The sequence below is a fragment of the Dermacentor silvarum genome, chromosome 11 (genome assembly GCF_013339745.2).
Source record: "Dermacentor silvarum isolate Dsil-2018 chromosome 11, BIME_Dsil_1.4, whole genome shotgun sequence".
In the NCBI taxonomy this organism is placed as follows: domain Eukaryota; kingdom Metazoa; phylum Arthropoda; class Arachnida; order Ixodida; family Ixodidae; genus Dermacentor; species Dermacentor silvarum.
In genome coordinates this window covers 78,953,183-78,974,805 of record NC_051164.1, presented here as the reverse complement: position 1 = coordinate 78,974,805, position 21,623 = coordinate 78,953,183, and the positions used below count along the sequence as shown (strand labels likewise).

The window sequence follows — 21,623 nt, the reverse complement described above, 5'->3', positions numbered from 1 at the left end:
GGTGGGTCAAATCTCGAGCCACGTGGTTGGCGACCTCGTTGCCAGGAATGCCGTGATGAGCTGGCGCCCAGATGATTATGACTGATCGAAGTGGGTGGAGAAAAACTATGTATTGGGGGAACTACATAATGGGTTCAGGCCAGGCAGACGCTTAGAAGACAATATGTTTGTACTAACTCAGTGCATAGCGATTTCAGTAGCTCAGAAAAGACCTTTATGGGTAGCATTTCTAGATATTAAAGGAGCTTATGACAACGTAGACAGGGAATTGTTGTGGGATATTCTTCAATACGAAGGCATAGATGACAATTTAGTGGAGCTGCTGAGGGAAATATATAGAGACAACGAAGTACAAGTGGTATGGGAAGGTCGAAAAGGAAATTAAATGGTGGAAATTCACCAAGGATTGAAGCAAGGATGCCCTCTGTCACCATTGTTGTTCACGCTTTACGTCAAGGGTATAGAAAGACGATTGGAAAGCAGCGAATTAGGTTTTGATTTATCCTACATACGTAATGGACAAATGGCGCAACAGAAGGTCCCTGGACTGATGTACGCAGACGACATTGTGCTACTAGCGGACAATAAAAAAGATTTACAGATACTTGCGAATATCTGTGGGAATGCAGCGACAAATCTAGGCCTTAAGTTTAGCAGAGAGAAATCAGGGATTATGATATTTAATGAACACGCGAGTAACTTCGTGGTGTCAATTCAACAGCAAGTAATACCCATAGTAAAGCGATATAAGTACCTCTGCGTACACATAAATGAAGGAAATTACTCAAGCAACCACCAAGATAATCTGAAAATAAAGGGGAAGCGGAATGCAGCAATACTGAAACACAGAGCACTGTGGGGCCACAATAAGTATGAGGTGGTGCGTGGAATTTGGAAAGGAGTAATGGTGCCAGCGCTGACATTCGCAAATGACATTATATGCTTAAAATCGGATATATTGGCGGGTTTGGAAGTTAACCAAAGATCAGTAGGCCGGTTGGCTTTGGGAGCCCAAGGTAATACCACAAATGAGGCAGTGCAGGGTGACATGGGTTGGGCCTCTTTTGAAGTCAGAGAAGCACAGAGCAAAATTAGTTTTGAAGAAAGGCTCAGGAACCTGGATGAAAATAAATGGACGGCTTAAGCGCACAAGTATCTCTACATAAAAAGCGTGGACACAGAATGGAGGAAGAGGTCAAGGAAGTTGGCAACCAAGTACAGGATAATCGAAACTGTAAATAGACAACCAGGAGTCGTCGGAAAGAAAGTGAGAGAAATAGAGACCGTGAATTGGATGCAAAGGATGGAAACAAAAAGGACAATGGAGATTTACAAGAATAAGAAGAAAGATATTAGAAGGGAAAATTTGTACGATAATACAAAGGGCAGTGCCTTGCTATTTGAGGCTCGAGCCGGATGCCTAAGGACCAAAACATACCGGAACAAATATTCGGAACTAGACGAGGCATGTGTATGCTGCAGTAAAGATCCAGAGACCACTCAGCACATCCTAATGAAATGCGACGGGATCCACCCAGCGAGAACCGTAGGGATGCCAATAAATCATCATCAGCATCGTCATCAGGGTTAGTGCTAGTAGTAAAACATAATTACCCCAGAAAGTGGATGGGAAAATGGCGCCGTGGTAGCTCAATGGTGAGAGCATCGCACGCATAATGCGATGACGTGGGATCGTTCCCCACATGCGGCAAGTTGTTTTTTTCATCCACTTTAATTTCCATTACTTATATTATTTTAATTCAATTAATGAGTACAATTTCCCATATGTTGTCCTTGGTGTCTGTGCTTGTTGGCTTCTTATGATATGATTAATAAAGATCTGGCCCCTCGGTTAAATTTCTGCGCGTTCACACACACGTATAATATTTGAGTGAAAATGATTGTCACAACGTCGTGGTAATCTTTGCTTTATTGCACACCACATTCGGTTGGTGGACCATCGTTCGTCAGGGGAATATATATATACAGAGGAAACCTGGGCGGGCTTCTGAGGAAGACAGCTGTGGAGATAAAAAAAAATTTAGGACTTTCCTTTAACCTTAAAGCGTTTTGTTCTGCGCAATACACGTATGTTTTTTTTATTTCTTTCAGCTTCGTGCTACAAGTCGAGTGCCATGACACCTTTTTCTGCTATGAATGTTCCAACACCTTGTTGCGGGCTTCCATGGAACTGATTGGGCATATGTTGTTTATTGTAGGAGTCATGAGGGAGGTAGTGGCCGAATACTGCAGCAGGGAGGCCAATTCCTGTTCTTATTTGCAGATGACATTGTCCTATTCAGCAACAATGGAGACGAATTGCAGCAAATGATTGAGGACCTTAACCGAGAAATTGCAAAAGTGGGGTTGAAGATTAATATGCAGAAAACAAAGATAATATTCAACAGCCTGGCAAGGGAACACGAATTGAGGATCGCCAGTCAGCCTCTAGAGTCTGTACAGGAGTACGTTTATCTATGTCGATTGCTCACATGGGACCCTGATCACGAGACAGAAATTCACAGAAGAATAAAATTGGGTTGGTGTGCATACGGCAGGCATTACCAAATCCTGACTGGGAGCTTACCACTATCGTTGAAAAGAAAAGTGTACAATCATTGCATTCTATAAGTGCTAACATATGGGGCAGAAACGTGGAGGTTAACAAAGAAGCTCGAGAAAACGTTGAGGACCGCACAAAGAGCGATGGAACGAAAGATGTTAGGCCTGACGTTAAGAGACAGGAAGAGAGCGGTGTGGATCAGAGAGCAAACGGGAATAGCCGATATTCTAGTTGACATTAAGTGGAAGAAATGGAGCTGGGCAGGCCATCTAATGCGTAGAATGGATAACCGGTGGACCATTAGGGTTACAGAATGGATACCAAGAGAAGGAAAGCGCAGTTGAGGACGGCAGAAAACTAGGTCGGATGATGAAGTTAGGAAATTTGCAGCCGCAAGTTGGAATCAGCTAGCGCAAGACATGGGTAATTGGAGATCGCAGGGAGAGGCCTTCGTCCTGCAGTGGACATAAATATAGGCTGATGATGATGATGATGATGATGATGATGATGATGATGATGTTTATGTTATCAGTTGATACCTGCCGTGGTGGCGTCTTGACTTTGGTGTTACGCTGCTGAGTATACGAGGTCACGGGATGAAATCCCGGCCGCGGCGACCGCATTTCGATGGGGAGCGAAATGAACAATCGAGTACCATGCATTGGGCGCACGGTAAAGAACTCGAGGTGGCCATGTGGTTTTGGCGCGTAAAACCCCAGAATGTTTTTTCATCGACCATTCTCACAACCGCTACGAATCATTTTATCAGCTAAAACAAGCATGGTGTCACGCGCTCACAAGCAAACACGGACGCATCTCACTCGATGACCGCGGAAACTCGCTATCAAAACGCTGGGGTGAGTAAGCGTGCAGGAGCAGCAGCGAGCGAATTGACCTTCGTGCCGCGGCTCGCACCAACGCGAACTAAGCCGCGAAAACCCAGCGTAGGCTGGACTCTGTCCCCGCTGCAGATACCTTTCAAGATACAGCGGCCCGAGCGGGTGCGTGTGGCCGCTCGGGCCACCCGGAGTAGTAAGCTACCACGGTTGTCTAAGAAAAATAAGTTAATTAGTTAAAAATTAAAAATACTGATTAATAGCGTAGATAAACAACGCAATAGGAAGTTGTCTATAATTGAGCGAGGTTACGCAAGGTACCCCTTTTCTTTATATAACTGGCGATAACTGCGTTTCGGAGTAAACTCGGGGGCTCCGGTGCAGGCTGCATGCGCTGCTGGCTTTTCTTCGACTGATATTCGCATACGGACCATGATACAACACGCCGGCCTTCGATCGTCGCGTTTGACATACACGCCGGACGAAAACCGTTGCAGAACACATACCCTTGACATTACTGAACCCTTGACAGCTTCGCTGTAAAGTCGCACTGCATCCTGCGTACCGCCTGCTTACCGCATCCGAGTATTCCAGGCACTGTATATTCAACGTCTCAATCCAGGCACATTAACTCCGCGAAGCTCGAATACCATTTCAGACGAAATAAAAATAAAGCAACTTGTTAACATTGTTAACAACTTGTTAACAAAACAGTGAAATGATAATAGAGTAACTAAATTAGTACGGTAATTATTTAGTATTAAATAACTTGCTGAACGATCAACAACTATAAGCTCCCTCCAGCATGTCAAAAACGCTTGTATGGACTCTACATCTGGCTTCCAGGGCTTAAATCAGAGTCTTCAGGCATCACATTCAGCGTACGATAAGTGATGCGCTTAGGGCTTAGTAAGAGAAAAAAAGTTGAAAAACGACGTAACTTACTTTTTGCAAATTAGCAGCCACTTTGTCCCTGTTCTTACGAGGAGCCCCTTCTCCGACCTCGAAAGGCTTGAAAAGAGGCGAAAATCGGCGATGGTGGAAACACTCTGCCCGGTTTAGAGGTTAGGATGAAGCGACATTAACCGGCGCTCACGCAAAAACTGTCAAGGATCCCTCTCCATGAGAGATCATGGAGGCGACTGAGATAAGGCGGCTAGATATCAGTTGTACGTGCCCTACGGCCATGGTGGTGTTCTCGGAAAAAGAACTTGATTATCTACGTCAATGGCCGTGAAGCAAACAGTAGATCAGTGGTAGCCCGAGACTGCGTTGTGCGTACCTATCGGAGCGTGCCGTACGTGTTACCGTTTCTTCTTTTCTTTTTCCTCCTTTTTTTCCCCTTTTCATCACGCCTATTTAAAGAGCCTGTTGTTATCTCGTTCTTGCAGTTCATTCCTCCTTACGCACGTCGTACATCGCCCACGGATATAATAGATCCCATTTTTGAAATACCGTATATACTCGTGTAATGCCCGTAGGTTTTTTTCAGCGAGATTTGGGGTGAAAATCGGGGGCTCCGCCACACACAGGAAACGACCGGCAATCGCCTATTATCAAAATGTAGAAAGAAGGAGCTTGACTGCCTCAGTAGCCCGTGCAAAATGAAACACCTCTTGTGAACGCTCACATATGGCGCAACAAGACGTGGTCCCGGAAAAAAAAAACACAAGAATGTACAGATCGAACACGTTGTGGGAATCTAAGTGACCTGAGGTTTGTTTGAGTTGGAGATATAGCAGCAGTAGCGGATGGCACAAGCACGGCCTCGTATAGCCTGTAGCTGTTAGATGTCTGCATCGCGAGCACGAAGACGATGCATGATGCTTGTCGAGGGAAGAACGTTGATGAAAGGTGCATGCACATATGCTTCATACGCATCGTGTCACGGTGGCACGTCTACTCAGGGGGATCGGCCAAGAATCACCCACGTTGTCTGCTAACACACATACCCAGTATAGTAGCTCATACCCATGCACTCAACGTTGTCTACTAGGCCAGACAGCATGCAGCCAGCAACAAGTTCTCTGTTCGGACATATACACAGTGGCCCAAGTTGTCTATTCTGCAAGACAGCGGGCAGCACATATATACTCGGTGGCTTAAATGGCCTACATACCGGGTGTTTCAGCGAACACTTTCAAAAACTTTTGAAGATCGCCTGTGGCAGATAGCGCAATTCTAGCTAATGAGCTGGTCAACTCGAAGAGGCGGACATTACTGCCACAAAAAAATTGAAATGCATGATCGACTAATTGAGTATTTAACTGAATACCTTATGGCCAATATTACAATTTACAAATTCTAGCCGTGGAGTTCGCACGGCGGATTCACTTGGAACGAATTCTCGGGATGACACCAGTTTCGAGATGTTGATTCCCGACCTATGCGGAGAAATGTATTGGCGTTCCAGTAACTTTTGTGCTTCAATGCATAAAACGACGTTTTGTTAAGAAAGTAACTGGAACGCCAATCCGGCAGAAATCCGGCAGAACTCCTCGCACGATGAGCGTCGATGTTGGTGCGATTAGCATTGAAGCAATGCAGCAACACACCGTACTGCCACCGGCGAAACGAGTCATGTATACGAGGCGTGCATGCAACTGCGTTCCACTCTCGCGCGTCCCTCTAGACACGTAGCGCCCTCTAGCAGCACTGCCACGAAATCCGCGCGCGGCGCGCGTGTGAATACACGTTCAGACACGATCGTCTAAATATATATGACGCGGATTCGATTCCGGCCAGCACCGGATTAATAAATTTTTTGTCGTAATTGAAGAGCGGCATACGCCCGTTGACCCGAGTTGGTGGTCAAAGAGGTTCATTGAAGAGCGGCTAAACACAGTGTCACATACTGTCACATAGTCACATAGTGTGTCGCATAGTGTTGGCGTCGAACTCCATTTCATCCGCACGGCAGCCCGATTCTCTACCCATAGACCATGGGTTACTTATGGTTACCCAAGATGGCGGGAAAACGGTTATGCGCGGACAAACAGACACACACACAGACGTACAGCAAACTGGGTGAAGTTCCCAAAGAACGCTAATCTCGTTAATGCAGACCACAAGATTCGCTGAAAATCGGCCTCTGCCATCGCCGAAGAAAATAATGTGTCGCTCCGGCTCCTGCCAGAATCATTGTACATGCAGTCTAATGCGCATGCCACAAATATAATGAAGGCGTCTTGATATCTATTCAAAAGCGTTACGTCTAGTGTATATTAAAGAGCTGCTGCTATGTATTTCACGACGGGAATCGGACACAAAAATGAGAAATTAAATGAGCGTCTATGAACAACAAATTATTCTGAAAAAAAAAGGAAATAAACGTATTCGATGAGGAAATATAGTGAAAACGTAGAAACAGTAATTGTTCTATAGCCATTGTTCAACGCATGATGTGTGTTTTGCAGAAATTGGGATAAAGATATGCGGGAAATCACGGAAAAGAAAGCGAGTTCTAGCTGGGTCAGCGCCTCGTCTGTAGCACTGAGTAGATGCGAAATGGCGTGTCCAGACGCTGCTGGACTGCACGTGTTGTGGTATGCCCTGTTTATTTCCGTTGATTTCCGTGATTGCCATTTTTTTGTGGTTAGCTCTAGTATAAATATGTCACTTCGCAAAATAAAAATTCAGTTTGAATCTAGCGCAACGTCTTTGTCGTTATTATTTCTGGTGCCCGTCTCTTAAGCGCAATGGCCACAGGAGCTGCGCGGTCCTTCGATACATTTCTGCTGGGTCCTTCAATACTTTTCTCCTGGTCAGTAAACTTCCGCGAAAGTTTCATGTAGGGACACAAGGTGCCAAGAGAGGCGCTGACGTAAGTGGAAGGGCATCAATCTGCCGCACTGGCAAGGCCTGGTCTGCGCGATTATGTGAATGTTTTCATCACGAAACGCGCTTCTCCCTTATTTATTAAGGCGAATGACTTCGGTGTCTATGTTAGCGGTGACCTTGCGGTGACCTTTCCGTGATCTTGCAGTGCCTTGGCGAAACTGGCCATGACGAAAAAAAGGCCAAAGCTTGCACTAACTATGCCGATCAAAGCTCAAGACACAGCGAAGCTGGCCGATTGATTGCGTCTCTTGGCTGTAGCTAGGTTATCTCTCTTTCTTTCTTTCTTTCTCTCGCTTTCTCTCTTTCTGTATTTCTTTCTCTCTCTCTCTTCTACTTTCTTTTTCCTAGTTTATCTCTCTCTCCCTCTCTTATTTTCACTTTCTCTCTCCCAAAGGAAGTTGTGTTGCAATCGTCAGTACAATGCAACCATATGGTTCCCATAAATGCCCGTTCTGCAAGCGTGGGTGTACCCAGGCTCGAATCCTGTTGTTCCAATAACGTTCATTTTGTTTTATTTATTTATTTGTTTATTTATTTCTCTCGGGCGGCGAGCGCAGACGCGCCAGGATTACGTCACGGCGCATGCGCAGTAGCGCGCAGCTGGCGGGAGCTTGGCGGACGTGTCTGTGTGGCGTCGGCTGGTTGCCATGGCTATACGGCGCGGCAGTTTCGTGCCACACGCACAAATTACGGCTGGCTTAAACTGTGGAAGAAGACGACGACGCTGAGCCAATGGTGATAACTAAGCCATATTTTGAGGCAACAACAACAACAACTACGTGGCACACGCACAAAGGCTGCCTTAAACAGCTTCGCGGTTAAAATGGCCGGCGCCGCAAAGAGTAAAAACACGTCTAAAAATGCTCGGATTGACGTCAAATTTCTAAGGGAGGTTCCTGTAAACAGAGTAAATTAGCTGCTTTGAAAAGAAAATCTTGGTCAATTTCGGTCTGGGTGGGAATCAAGCCCGGGCCTCCGCGGTGAGACACGAGCACGCTTCCCAAAAGCCACGGATGCTTCACGGTTGCTGCTTACTAAAGGCGTGCCTTGTGCGTGCCCGATTGCACAAGTCACGTGGTCCCAAAAAACGCGCTCGTGCCACTTCTCGCGCGTTCACCGTGGTCTTCATCCACAGCTCGCTCCGATGCCGCTGATCATGCCAGCGTTCCCATACTGCCCGTCGCGCTCGTATATACGACTGCTCGCGCGTTCGTCGCCGTCTTCTTCCGCAGCTGGCTAGCTTTCGACTTCACGTTTTACAAACGTGTAACACTTGCTTACTTTTTTAAGCATCTTTGCCGACTGAAGACGCAACGGAAACTTTAGCGAAAATAATTCACCGTGCGATGCGTTTGTGCCTATACGCCGTAGCTTTACGTGGTGAACTTGTAGTCTGCCCAGTCGCACTGGTCGCACAAAACGTTCCGCTCAGTCTCTGTCGCGCAATAGTGGTTCGCTGCGCCCTTCTTCCCAAGTGTGCGTTCGTTATATCGACTCATCGACCTCCCACAGACGTGAAAGCCAAATACCACGTACAATGAGCTGCCTTTTGCAGAAGTCGGAGCGGCACGTCAAATGCGAGTGCTCGTTCTAAGCTGTGTATGCATGGTTGGCATATGAGAATTCCTGCTCTCAATCGGATGAATAACCTTTGTACAATTATTTGTTGACGGTGTTTAACGTCCTAAAACAGAGCTATGAGAGACATCCTTAGGGAAAGCCTCAGTAAACCGCGACCTTGTGTTTATTAGGAGAACGGCGCAGCTATAGACTGAGTAACACCGGTGGATAAAGAACACGGTATACTACTAAACCAGATCAAGCTGATGGCTAGAAGAAAGAAATTAACCTTAGTTGACTCATTGTTATAGTTGGCCAATCAGGCGCGCAAGGCAAAATTTATACTAAAAGCTCCTTTGGCAGGAATTTCGATCTGTGCAGGCTACACATCCCCTCGATGGACATTCTGTTTGCTTAACGAAACGCCGAAATGATTGCCTTTACAAATCGCTTATTATACGCTAATTGCAAAGAGCCATCGGGTCAGTGGACGGGGTCATGTTCTTTCGACTTCCGACGAGTAAGTCCTTCGAAAATCTCCGGAATACAGTCGGCTAGCTTGGACCATAGATGGCTCCTATTGCAGCAGGGCAACATTTTCGTTCACTGTGCGCACGTCTTCACGAATAACAACTCCGTGCGTCATTGAGATGTTAAGTCGGTCCTAAAAGGGAAGCGTGGAGAGGAGCCTGGCTTCAGCAGTCGCCTCGCACATGACGCCTTTCGGTGGTGGCTGTATGGTGTGTCGCCCATTGCTTCAGTGCTCATCGCGTTTACGTTGGCAGTCACCCGGAGATGGTTTCAGCCGGGATTTTTATTGCGATAGCAAATATATGCACACTTCAGGCGCAATTCTGCTGTCGCCGTCGCCGGGAGGTTGCGTATAAGTCCAAGGGTAATAAAATCGCCGCCGCGCACCGTATGCTGTACGTGCGAATGAAAGCCTGCGAGGGTGAGCCGGCGATCGCGGCTAAATCTCGCGCACGCGAGGGAGGAAAGCGGGAAGGAAGCGCGCCGTCTTCGGTCGCGCGCAAGGCTACGGGGGAGGGTAAGGAAGGGGGAGGGGAGTCGTTCTGTTCCGTGCAGCCCGGGTGGCCCGGGCGCAGATGTCGCGTGAAACTGCGACATTAAAAAAAATCTGTTGGTTTTAAAACGATACACGTGGTATGCAGTCCAGTTTTCGGCCTGTGCGCACAGTCACAAAGAGTGATAGCTTAGCGCAAGTCGAAAACAGGCGCTAAGCTTCACTCGTTGCGACTGTGCCCACAGACAGAAAACTGGTATGTATACCACTTGTATAATTTAAAAGCCTAACGTAAAACCATGGCCGTACGCATCGATGGCACAGAAAGCGACGACAGCGTTGTTGCAGTACCTAAAGTAGACGGGCCTTGGTGAACGTGTGTAGATTCGGTGCGATCCTTCAAATGTGCGCGAAACTGTGCTCTATCTCCTCTCTGTTTTCATCCCTATACCTCCTTCCCCCCGTGCAGGTAGCAAACTGGACGTGCATCTGGTTACCCTCCCTGCCTGTCCTCTCTTCTATTTCTCTCTCTCTCTCTCTTGACTTGCCACCGATTGAAACTCTAGCTTTTTATGCTCCGGGTATCCCTGTTGATGCAATAAGAGCGATTTGATAACTTATTTTGATATTATAGTGATAAAAGGAAGTCAGACAATTTTTGTCCTTCCGCTACGTTCTCTTAAGTTATCGCGTTTTTTTTTTCAACCACATCCATTTTAATGTGCCCATGGCTAGTTTCCGTCTGAATTTATTTATGTTTTTATGCTTTGAACCTAGCCGCCAGACTCGGTTTTATTGGGGCAACGTGCCCTTCAATGACTCGAATAGGTGACAATGGAAATTCACGTTCCATCACACGTACCACCAGCTCGGAAAAGCTGACAGTCTAAGAATTACTTCGAATGCAGTACGCGGAAATTACAACTGCGCTTGAGTGAAAAAATAGTTTTCCCGGTTTGACATACAACCTAACAATAAAGTAGACGAAAAAGAAAAGAAAGGTAAGAAAAAAAAGAACCTGTGGAGGTGCCGGGGATCGAACCCGGGGCCTTTCACATGCAAAGCGAACGCTCTACCACTGAGCTACACCCCCTGCACGGATGAATGACGTCCGCGTGCTTCCCGTCCGGCTGCTCACGTGACGCGGAGAACTCCCCACGTGTGCATGCTTTTGGCAGTGAGCATACGCTCCTCCTTTCACGACGCGCCATTGTCTAAAACGAAACACACGCAGCACAAATCGACGTACCTGTACAAATGCAAAATTTTCAAAAGCCTCGGCAGCTGTCAACGGGATCGACGCTGAACAGAAAAACAAGCGGAAGTGTCTTGGTAAATTACTTATGCACAATACCGAAGCTAATCAATTCTTATATAACCCAATCGGAGGAACCCAGAAAACACACAAAAAGCTGCAGACGGCGGGGTGAGGCCGCTTTCAGGTTTCCACGCCGGCAATCCGTGACGTCATACACTTAGACGGCGTCTGCTTCTGCTAGGCCTAAGTTTATCGGGGTTTATCGTCATGAATGGGTCGGTCGCATCGTATTCTCAAAGAGGTATAAACTGAACTTGAACGAGTTTTGTGAACTTTTGCTGGCGCGCAAGGGGCCCAAAGAAGAGGGAACACCTTGAATCCACGAAGTCAAGTCTTTTACAATTTCTAACTCAACAATAAAAGTGTATATCACAATACCGTAAACTGCAGGTAACCATACATCTAAACCGGAGAATATTGATGTACTATAGAGGACTTTGATATAAGCCACTAATTGCTAGTGGGACTCTTCCAAAATTCTTGTAAACGTAACCAATTCACGTAAGCTGCAACTTCAAAGAACAAATATGTCCGCTTTAGATTCTTTAACGGACGCAGCTTACCATACTGCGGAATCTGTTTTTAGTGCTGAGGTACGGAAGTGTAAACGTCGAGCTCATGTTTTTTATTTTTATTTTTTTTGTTTTGTTTACACTTGCCGATTTTCGCCAGTTTTCGCAAGACATTCCATGGATCTGCATTAAAATTATGCTTCGAATATTCAGTAGAACTTACCTTGCTCTCTGAATTGCGGCAAATTTAATTCAAATTGGTTCGTTGGTTGTCTAATGAAGTGCCTTTCTGCGTTTTACATGTACTCGAATAGGCGGCATCGGAGAATGGCCCCGAACTAAAAGCTTCATTGCAATGTGGTCCTCCTTGAGATGCTCAGCAATTTTAAAGGGAAAGTGAATCGAAGGCGGGCGGTCAGAATAGTTAGACAGTCGAACGATAACAAAAAAAAAAAGAAAAGAAATCAGCAGCCCTTCTCCTGTCGAGAAAATGGGGGTAAGCGAAGCTTATCGTGTGTGTATCTGACCTTCGTTAGGGTAACGTAAAGTTCACGACATGTCACGATAATAAAACATAAGCGTTTATCAAATGTATACATTGAGGGAAGGCAACGTACAACGCAACGGCAGGAAAAGTTGCACGAAAGGGAAACAAAAGTAGAATGAAAGTGAGGAAAGGGAAGGGAAAGTAGTAGGTCAAGTACACACACGACAACGTTTGTTTACCCCCTTTTTCTTGACAGGGGAAGAGCTGGTGATTTTTTTTCTCTCTCTTTCTTTCTCTCTCCTTCTATCTTTCTTTCTATCTTTCTCTATCTTTCTGCCTTTCTTTCTTTCTTTCTCCCTATCTTACTGTCTCTCTTTCTCTCTTTCGTTTTTGTCCGTGGTATGTGCCATTGGGGTTGGACCTTTTCTGCACTATCACCAGGATCGGCCCACACGACATGGGTATGTTGAGCTTGGACCTTTTCTGTACTATCGTCAGGATCGGCCCACTTTTCAGCGTGACACCGCCGCCGCCACCACCACCACCGCCGACACTTGTGAGGCTATAAAGCTTCGCTTAAAACGAAAAGGTAATCAAGAACGGCAATATGAACCAGCAGATTCGAAAAAAGGCTAAGAAAAAATGACTGATTGATGCCATTTTTAACAGATCACAAACCCACCCCCGATTCACATGTTTTGCCAACAGATATGCGGGAAGAGTGCTTGACGCTCACTGCAGACCCATCTTGCCCTTACGTACACATGAACTGCTCTTAGACCCTCCATGTGAGCTTAAATAAAAAGATAAAAAATGATTGCCTCCGGGTAATGGAGCTCTCCTCTTAATCGGAACCACTCCTCGATTCTTAGAAGTTACTTCGGCAAGAGGCAAATTTCTTTGTTTTAAAAATTCCTTTTTTGTCACTGGTGTGGAAATTCACGGATACATTGGTACGATTTTGAAAGGCTATTAGGGCACAACATATTACGCGCTTATCAGACTGTACATTGAGACGCGCATATAAAGTGTGAAACTGTATTAAGAAATTATTTCTCACTTGATAGCGTCTTAACCTTCTTGCTTATCTGTGCTGTTCTCATTAGTATTAAATAGTACGAATAAGAATCTATGAGAGAGTAACATTGGTTAGCGTACAAGAAATTCACCACGACAAATGAAGGAATAAGACAGGGAATGACAAGAAAGGACGTTCCCGTCTAGAGTGACTATGACCGCGCAAAAGCATTGGCTATTCATCACTTTACATATCTGGCCACCGTACCATTGTGGGACACTGACGCGAGCGCAATATCCCCTGCTCACAATATTAGCAGGCGACTATACAACGCCGCACTCAGAAGCACATCGTGATGTTAACGCACTCACTACAGGGCATCGCGCATCTTCTCTCCAAGCATGAACGTGCAAATGTCGTCTCGGGCTTATGTTTTTGCTTTCTTGCGGATCTTTTCAGTTAAAAGACTTCCGCTATGTGCAATGCATTCTTTTTTTGTTTGCTATAAATTATGCTTATCGGTGATTTGAAAGACGCGGGAAGAAATCAGCCACAAAATTGGTCAGTGCCATTCCGGAGGTTGCAGAATAACGCATAGAGTTTCCGCGATTCGTTTCAGTCTCAGTGAATGAATGAACGATATTATTTAGGTTGACGGCTTGGCACCTAGTTTATCTAGCCGGGAGTGGCGGTAATCCTTCTGGTATCGTTTTCAATGTCCGTTTGCTGTATTAGGGCGAAAGCCTAGTTTCAAGGTCGCATTGTGAGGTACAGAAAGTCACGTGACCCAAGGAAGGCCAGAAGCGAACCAAAGGATGTCCAGCCGTGTATAAGATAATTAATGATTAGCAAAGTTAATTAATGATTGATTAGTCATTCGATTAAGGTGTATTACGGTTGATGAATTAGCATTAGGGTGGATTAAGGTTGATGAAGGAGGATTAGGGTGGATTAAGGGCGATTAAGGTGTATTAAGACGGATTAGGGTAGATAAAGGTGGATGAAGGTGATTTAAGGTGCATTAAGGGAAATTACAGTAGGCCTTACAAGGCTTTCGCCCTCGCGTCTCTTAGGTGATAGCTAAGGACACCTGGGATTTATATATGTAATATTTTTCATATTCGTACCTGCATAGTGTCTGTTTAAAAATTCGGCAGAGACGCTTAACACTGCTTACGTGTGCGAATGTGAAAGCATTATACCGTCTGTAGACCTCGGAACGTCATGAACGCAATCATTTACACAGGGTGTTCATTCTTAAGTTTTACGGAATTTTTAGAAATTGCCTGTGGCAGGTAGCATAATTCTTATCATTGAGCTGGGTTATTCGACGAGACGGACATTAGTAGCACGAGAAATCAAAACACATATTCAAGTATTTAACAAAAGTTCACTAATTAACTTCTTAGCTAATTACTTTACGGCACATATTCCAATTTACGAATTGTAGCCAGTGAGCTTGTTTGGCGTATCCACTTGGAATGAATTTCCAGAATGACACCAGTTTGGAGATATGCGCCATGAAAGCCGTAAAAATGCCCTGTTGTTCCACTTACTTTTTTACCAGTATGCTGTTTTATACACTGAAGGACAAAAGTAACTGGAACGCCCATGTATTTCGTCCCCCACTTTTGGAAATATCTGGAAACTTGTGTCATCCTGGAAATTCATTTCAAGTGGATGCGCCATGCAAGCTCACTGGCTACAATTCGTAAATTGAATATATGCCGTAATGTAATTAACTAAGAAGTTCATTAGTCAATTTTTAGGGGCGTAGCTCCTCTTAGTCTAACCTTGTCACGTCTCCGTTGTCCGGCGTATCTCCCGGCAGTAAACGGCAGTATCTCCCGTATAATGCAATAGATGGCGCTGTCTCACAGAAGTACATAGAGTTACCGTATATGCTCCCTACGGGCATATACAGTAATTCTAGAAGTACATACAAACTGCAGTTCAGGGACGATATTCTAGATGGCGCTGTACACAATCTGTGTCGTCATCACCATTTCTCGTCTCATTTCCTAGATGGCGTTGGTCCAATAGAATTGTGTGCAATATGGCGCTTGTGTGAATCGACACTAGATGGCGCTGGAAGTGCCGCTGCTCTCCGATTGGCTGCTGCGCGGGCTGCGCGGGGATGCGCGGGGAGCGAGCGCCTCTCTCATTTCTTGGATCGTCGCCGTACGTGTCGGATCGTTGGTGGAGCATGGACGATGCGCAGCGGCGGGCGCGGATGGCCGCTGCGGCTCGTGCTCGTCGGCAGGATCCCGCGGTGCGAGAGCGGGAAGCGGCGGCTCAGCGAGCGCGGCGCCTGGCGGATCCCGAGACGGTGCGCGCCAATGACGCCGCTCCACCAACGATTGGCTCGTTCAGCACATGGCCATCAGATACTCGCTCAGGTGCATCTCCCTAGACCACCTTGCACCGTGCGGGGGTCGTGCATAGACATCGTGTTTGCTAACATTCCCCTTAAACCGGTACTCGAACCCCTAGCTGTGCACCTCTCCGACCACAAGTGCGTAATATATAAAGGTAACTTGAAATCTCAATAAAAGTTTTCTTCACCGTACCTCACGTGTTTGCATGATGATTTTATCGGGCGAACTTCTCGGAGGATTAACGGTATCACCCATAACCTCCGGAGCTTCGCCCACCTCACCATCATTCACCTCGTGGATATGCTGTGATTTTTTTGTTAATTAGCTGAATATGTGTTTCGATTTCTCGTGCTGCTCATGTCCGCCCCTTCGAATAACCCAGCTCAACGATAAGAATTATGCTACCTGCCACAAGCGATTTTTAAAAATTCCGTAAAGCTCAATTTTGAATACCTGGTATACTCACGACGTGGCGCCTCCTCCTCCACATTGTCTACACCGTGATGGGCCCAATGACGCACGTACTAGGCCACACCTTTAGTACGCGAGAACCCTGGAGCCACCTTATCGTCGCGGAAGCGTTCTCGTCTCACACACCGGAAGCCCGCGTTCGATTCTCACCCAGACCGAAATGTACAAAATTTTCTTTTCAAAGGCATTAATTTACTTTGGTAACAGGAACCGTCTTGATAAAGGTTATGTCAACCGGAGCATTTTTCCCGTGTTTTACAGAGAAGCTGTATACTTCCACCCTAATGCATTTGTCGTGTCCGTCGGCAAAAATAACCACCTTCGTGGGCCGATCCCGATTGTATTTCGCTGGCGTTCCTTAAAGGCAATTACAAGAAGCTCTATCAATGTTACTTAGTTGTAAACACTTCAATAAGCCATTTTTAAATGTGATCTGCGATTTTCGTAATGGCACTTTCTTGGTGAAGCCAATATTTTAAAAAAATTAGGCAATTAGTTTATGCTAATTCATCCACTTTCCAAAACGACAAAAAAATACCGAAGACTAGGACACGCGATCCTCAACAGCACTGAGCAGGTTTGAGCCTCCTAGCACATTCCGTCGTTTTTAAAACATTGGCTACGTTTAGTTGGGACACCCTGTATACATAACTGCCCGATGGCCGGATTATAACAGAGCACCTCTGACACAGAATCACGATACCGTAACCATTGCGCCACGGACATTTGTCTCCCGCTAAGGCGTGCCTCATAATCAGAACGTAATTCTGGCATGTAAAGAACCCAGAAACTATTTAAAGATAATGAAAGCGTCATCATGCGTCAGAATGTGGACCGATATCAAGCAGAGAGGGCAGTAAACAAAATTAAGCACTCCGACGTTCCCCTGCCCTTCTCATGCGAGGGGTGACGCAATAGCTATAGAGTAAGAATCCACCTAGTGCACTGTGCTAGTGATTCTGTAAAAGTCCACCTAGTGTTTCTCTAAGAGTCCACCTAGTGATTCTGTAAGAGTCCACCTAGTGGACTGTGCTAGTGATTCTGTAAAAGTCCACCTATTGTTTCTCTAAGAGTCCACCTAGTGATTCTGTAAGAGTCCACCTAGTGATTCTGTAAGAGTCCACCGAGTGGACTGTCCACTTCGGCTGTCGCTGACTGGCTGCAGCTGCGCGAGCGAGGAGGAGACTGGATGAGGTCACCTTTCTCCTCCAATCAGAAGCGACCGAATTGGACAGCCTAGTGGCTACACTAGGACAGCCCCACTAGGACAGCCCACTAGGCTACAGAATACCACCCCTGGTCCGCTCGGCCACCAGCCCAAAATCTCGGCGGGGCTCTTGCTGGCGAGAGCGCCAAGCAAGGGCCGTGCACGTGTCCTGGGCTCAATCCGTACGCGCTGACACTTAACGCCAGCGGGACAATTTACTGGTGTCGAGAATTGGGAGTACAATACCCTCACTGCAGTTGAACTTATGAACTTCTCTGAGTGAGTTTCATACGCGGCAGCCCAGTGGCTATGGCGTGGTGCTACTTAGCTGAAGGTCGCGGGTTCGATTCCCGCCCCGGCGGCCGCGTTCCGATGGGGGCCGGATTGCGAAAACGCCTGTGTACCGTGCACTGGGTGCACGCTAAACACACACCCGGTAGTGAAAATTAATCAAAATACCACTCAAGCGTATTCAAAAGAATGATACGTTGGGCTTTCTGAGGTTAAAGATGACTGTCCGTTGGAATATGAAACTCAAGATTATGTGAAAAAATGGGGAACCTAATTTTTTAGCCCACATCTAGTAAATCTACGAAAATGATTCAACAAAAAGGTTCCGATTATCGAGCACAAGCGCCGTGTTGTCGTCTTTCCTTCCTTTTGTCCCTGTATTGTTTGCGCTGTTACGATACTTAAGATGAATAAATGCTTAAGCGATGCTCGTCTCTAGCGTTAAATAAAGAAGAAAAAAGAGATAAAAAACATTTGGAGGTGCCGGGGATCGAACCCGGGGCCTTTCACATGCAAAGCGAACGCTCTACCACTGAGCTACACCCCCGACGCGTCACACGTTTTCAACCGCGCGCACCAATCGGAAAGCCGCCGTCGCTCGGGTTGCGCGCGATAAGCTACGTTCATTTGTTCACAGCAAACGTTTCGTCGTGGCACTCTTATGCTTGCTATCATTATCTTAATTATCGTCCTCTATCTGCTTTACCTCAGAACGGAAAGAGATACAGTGGGCGATCGAGGAACTATCACGCACCTCCGTAGCGACCGTTCATAGCTAGACAGATCAGAAACGCCGGCGTGAAAATGAACACCCACGCGATAAAGCCGCTCGCTTCGACGTAAATCCGTACTCCGCTGTAACCACAATGAAGCATGCTACGACACGCCGGTGATAACGTGCCGTGATAAGAGCTGGGATCATGAAAGATCGAGCCAGAATTTGTGATACGTAATTCCAAACGAGACGAGTGACGCGTAATGACGAATAGGTTGGGATACCTTGATTCGCATCTTTGTGTACGGTGTTAAAGTCGAATAATATCGAATTTTAAAAGACAGTGTGTTTCTTGCCATGGCTAGTTACTTCAACTTTTCCGCATTGGATATGTTTCTAGCCTCTTACGTGGGCCGATCCCGGAAAAAGCGCTATCTAAAATATGTGCACCGCGATCCCGAAGATAGAATCTCGTGGTATCGTTACCGGTGGTACCAGTGGCACCACCTCGAAGTAACACCGCAAAGTGGTGGTATCGCCGTGTGGTGGCGCATGAGCCAGGTGGTTTTTGAGCTGGCGGCATGAATGCGCACATGGAGGGTCTAGACGGATGTACGGATTACAACGGTTCTCTATAGTGCTGGATCTGTGTGATGAACAGAACTTTATAGAAGTTAACAGGAGGAATAAGTGTCATGGACAGTTAACGTGGCAATGTGAAAACGGGCAAGGATGTATCGACTACGCCTTATAGCCTCAGAAATGGTGTACGAACAACTACACCAAATCATAATAGACTAACATGGAGAAAAATAGCCGAGGTATAGCGATCATAAACGCTTAACCTTAAGATTTGGGAGAGAAACTGAGCAAAACAGGAACAAATAGCATCAGAATTTCTGAAAATGAAGGAAAAATAAATACCGTATTTACTCGAAAATAGATCGCCCATGCATATAGGTCGACCCCTATATATTGCGCTCTCCGAGTAATAATAAAAAGAATTATTCGAATATAGGTCGACCCATAGCTTTTGAGAAAGCGAAAAATTGGAACATGACACTTTTATTTACAATAATCTCGGCTCAGCCACTCGCTAGTCGCTGACACAAGCCACGTCCTCGTCAGAACTGTCCGGAAAGTTGTCTTCCACATGAAGCCTCAGTTTTTTCTCGAGTGCGTCATGCCTCCCGATTGCTGGGCCGCAGAAAAGCACGACGCCGCCCGTTGAATGCAAAAAGATGGTCCCGCTGCTTCCTCCAACCCCTAATCAGCTCTTCATTCACGTCGAACCCGCGCAGAGCGTCGCAGTTGTTGGAGTTCTCGGCAGAAAGTACCACTTGACACTTTAAGTCAGCGGTGTAGCTCTGCCGACGCGACATCGTCACACAGCCACAGCCGCGCAACAGCAAATGCAAACCATCACGTAGAAATCAAAATGGCTACGCAGAGTGAAAACAACCAAACGAACGATAAACAAATGCGTTTCTTTAACCAGAAACATTGTTGTGACTTTAATTGCGCTACCGCTTTCGTTGGATTTTTAAACTGCCGCAAATTTCCTGTCTTCATTATTTGTGCTTTGCGCGTCTGCAGCTTCGAAGTATGGTATCGACATGCATGTCACGGCTTTTTGGTTTGCGGCCTTGGCCCTAGCGGCTCCGGCGGCGGCCCTGTTCCACAGTGGAACTCCATTAGCTCGGTACTTTTGCTAGCTTTGATCACAAATATAGGTCGAGATTCTTTGGTCACAAGTATAGGTCAATGGCTATATATGGGTGTCATTTCCGGGAAAGAGAAGGTCGACCTATGTTCGAATAAATACGGTAACAGAGATCGCACTAAACATAGAGAAGAAAATGGAGGCTTTTCCTACAGCAGTCTGGGAATATAATGAACTGGTAGACGTTAGCAGCAGAAGATAAGACCGACACCGCAAATTAAAAAAAAAATTGTTGGATTGGAAAGAGGAAACAACGTAAGTGGGGGAACAAGGAAATAAAGCAAGCTATAGAAGAGCATAAGCCGGTGTCTAGAGATCCCGACTGAGAGCTTACCACTGTCATTGAAAAGGAAAGTCTACAATCATCGCATTCTACAGGTGCTAACATACGGGGCAAAAACTTGGAGGCTAACAAAGAAGCTCGAGAACAAGCTAAGGACCGCACAAAGAGCGATGGAACGAAAAATGTTATGCCTAACGTTGAGAGACAGGAAGAGAGTGGTGTGGATCAGAGAGGAAACCGGGATAGCCGATATTCTTGTTGACATTAAGAGGGGAAAAATGGAGCTGGGCAGGCCATGTAACGCGTAGGATGGATAACCGGTGGACCATTAGGGTTACAGAATGGATACCAAGAGAAGGGAAGCGCAGTCGAGTGATGAAGTTAAGAAACTTGCCGGCGCAAGTTGGAATCAGCTAGCGCAGGACAGGGGTAATTGGAGATCGCAGGCAGAGGCCTTCGTCCTGCAGTGGACATAAACAAAGGCCGATGATGATGATGATGTCTTAAAACGTCGATGGCATTTACACTTCAGTGATTAAACGTTAAAACCTGTTCGACCTGGGCCGATCTGAGGGCGGTACAGCATAGCGAGGTTTCTACGTATATGTTAGCCGCTACTAGGAAAGTACTATGGAATGTGGGCCGATCTCGTAGACGAGGGGTGCAATCTAACACAGCTCGCCAAAGCGCGAGTGGCCACCGAGGAAAGAACATGAGAAAACATTACTGCAGAAACTTCCCAGTGGAACTTGATTATGTGTAACATTATTTCCAGTCGCTCATCTTGCACTCATGCAACGAATGAGTGATTGAGAGGCCAAGTTACGCACAGCGCGGTTCACTGTGTGTGCTGCAAGTATTGCAATGACCTGTTGCAGTTACCTAATTGTTGATTCTAATTAGTCGGAATTAACCTTATTGGGCGAAATTAATGCAATCGTAATAATTTTGAATCGGGGTTAAGTAATGTAAATATGAACTAATTTCTATTGCCCCTATAAATCTTGATTTTGCCCAAGTAATCTAATCGTAATTAACCTTAATTAACCTGACTCATGCTAATTACCTGTAATTAATTGTGATTAGCCTTATTTACTCTTACGTGATCAAAATTAGGCTTAATTCATTTTAGTTAACCTTTATAATCCTGATGAGGCTTACTTAAGTTAGTAGCCTAATTAGACTTAGTAATATGTTGCGGCAACTGTAGTGGCCTGCCTTATTTCTGCCCCAGCTGCTTATGTCAGTGCTTGTCCGTGCATTTTTTCCATGTTGTTTGTGTTGTTTTGCGCTGTCAATAGTTTCAGTATGGATTACCAACGAAGCCAACGTACCGTCCTATTGAAGTATATGGTGTGGCCTACTGTAAGGTATACTCGTTGCGGCAACTGTAGTGG

At 46.0% G+C, this 21,623-nt stretch overlaps 2 non-coding genes across 2 annotated transcripts; both read right to left on the bottom strand.

The window, feature by feature from the left end:
- Positions 1–10,844: 10,844 nt before the first annotated feature.
- Trnaa-ugc (transfer RNA alanine (anticodon UGC)) lies at positions 10,845–10,916 on the bottom strand. Its single transcript has one exon. It is a non-coding gene; the product is annotated as a tRNA-Ala (tRNA).
- A 7,064-nt stretch (positions 10,917–17,980) lies between these two features.
- On the bottom strand, positions 17,981–18,052 carry Trnaa-ugc (transfer RNA alanine (anticodon UGC)). Its single transcript has one exon. It is a non-coding gene; the product is annotated as a tRNA-Ala (tRNA).
- Positions 18,053–21,623: the final 3,571 nt, after the last annotated feature.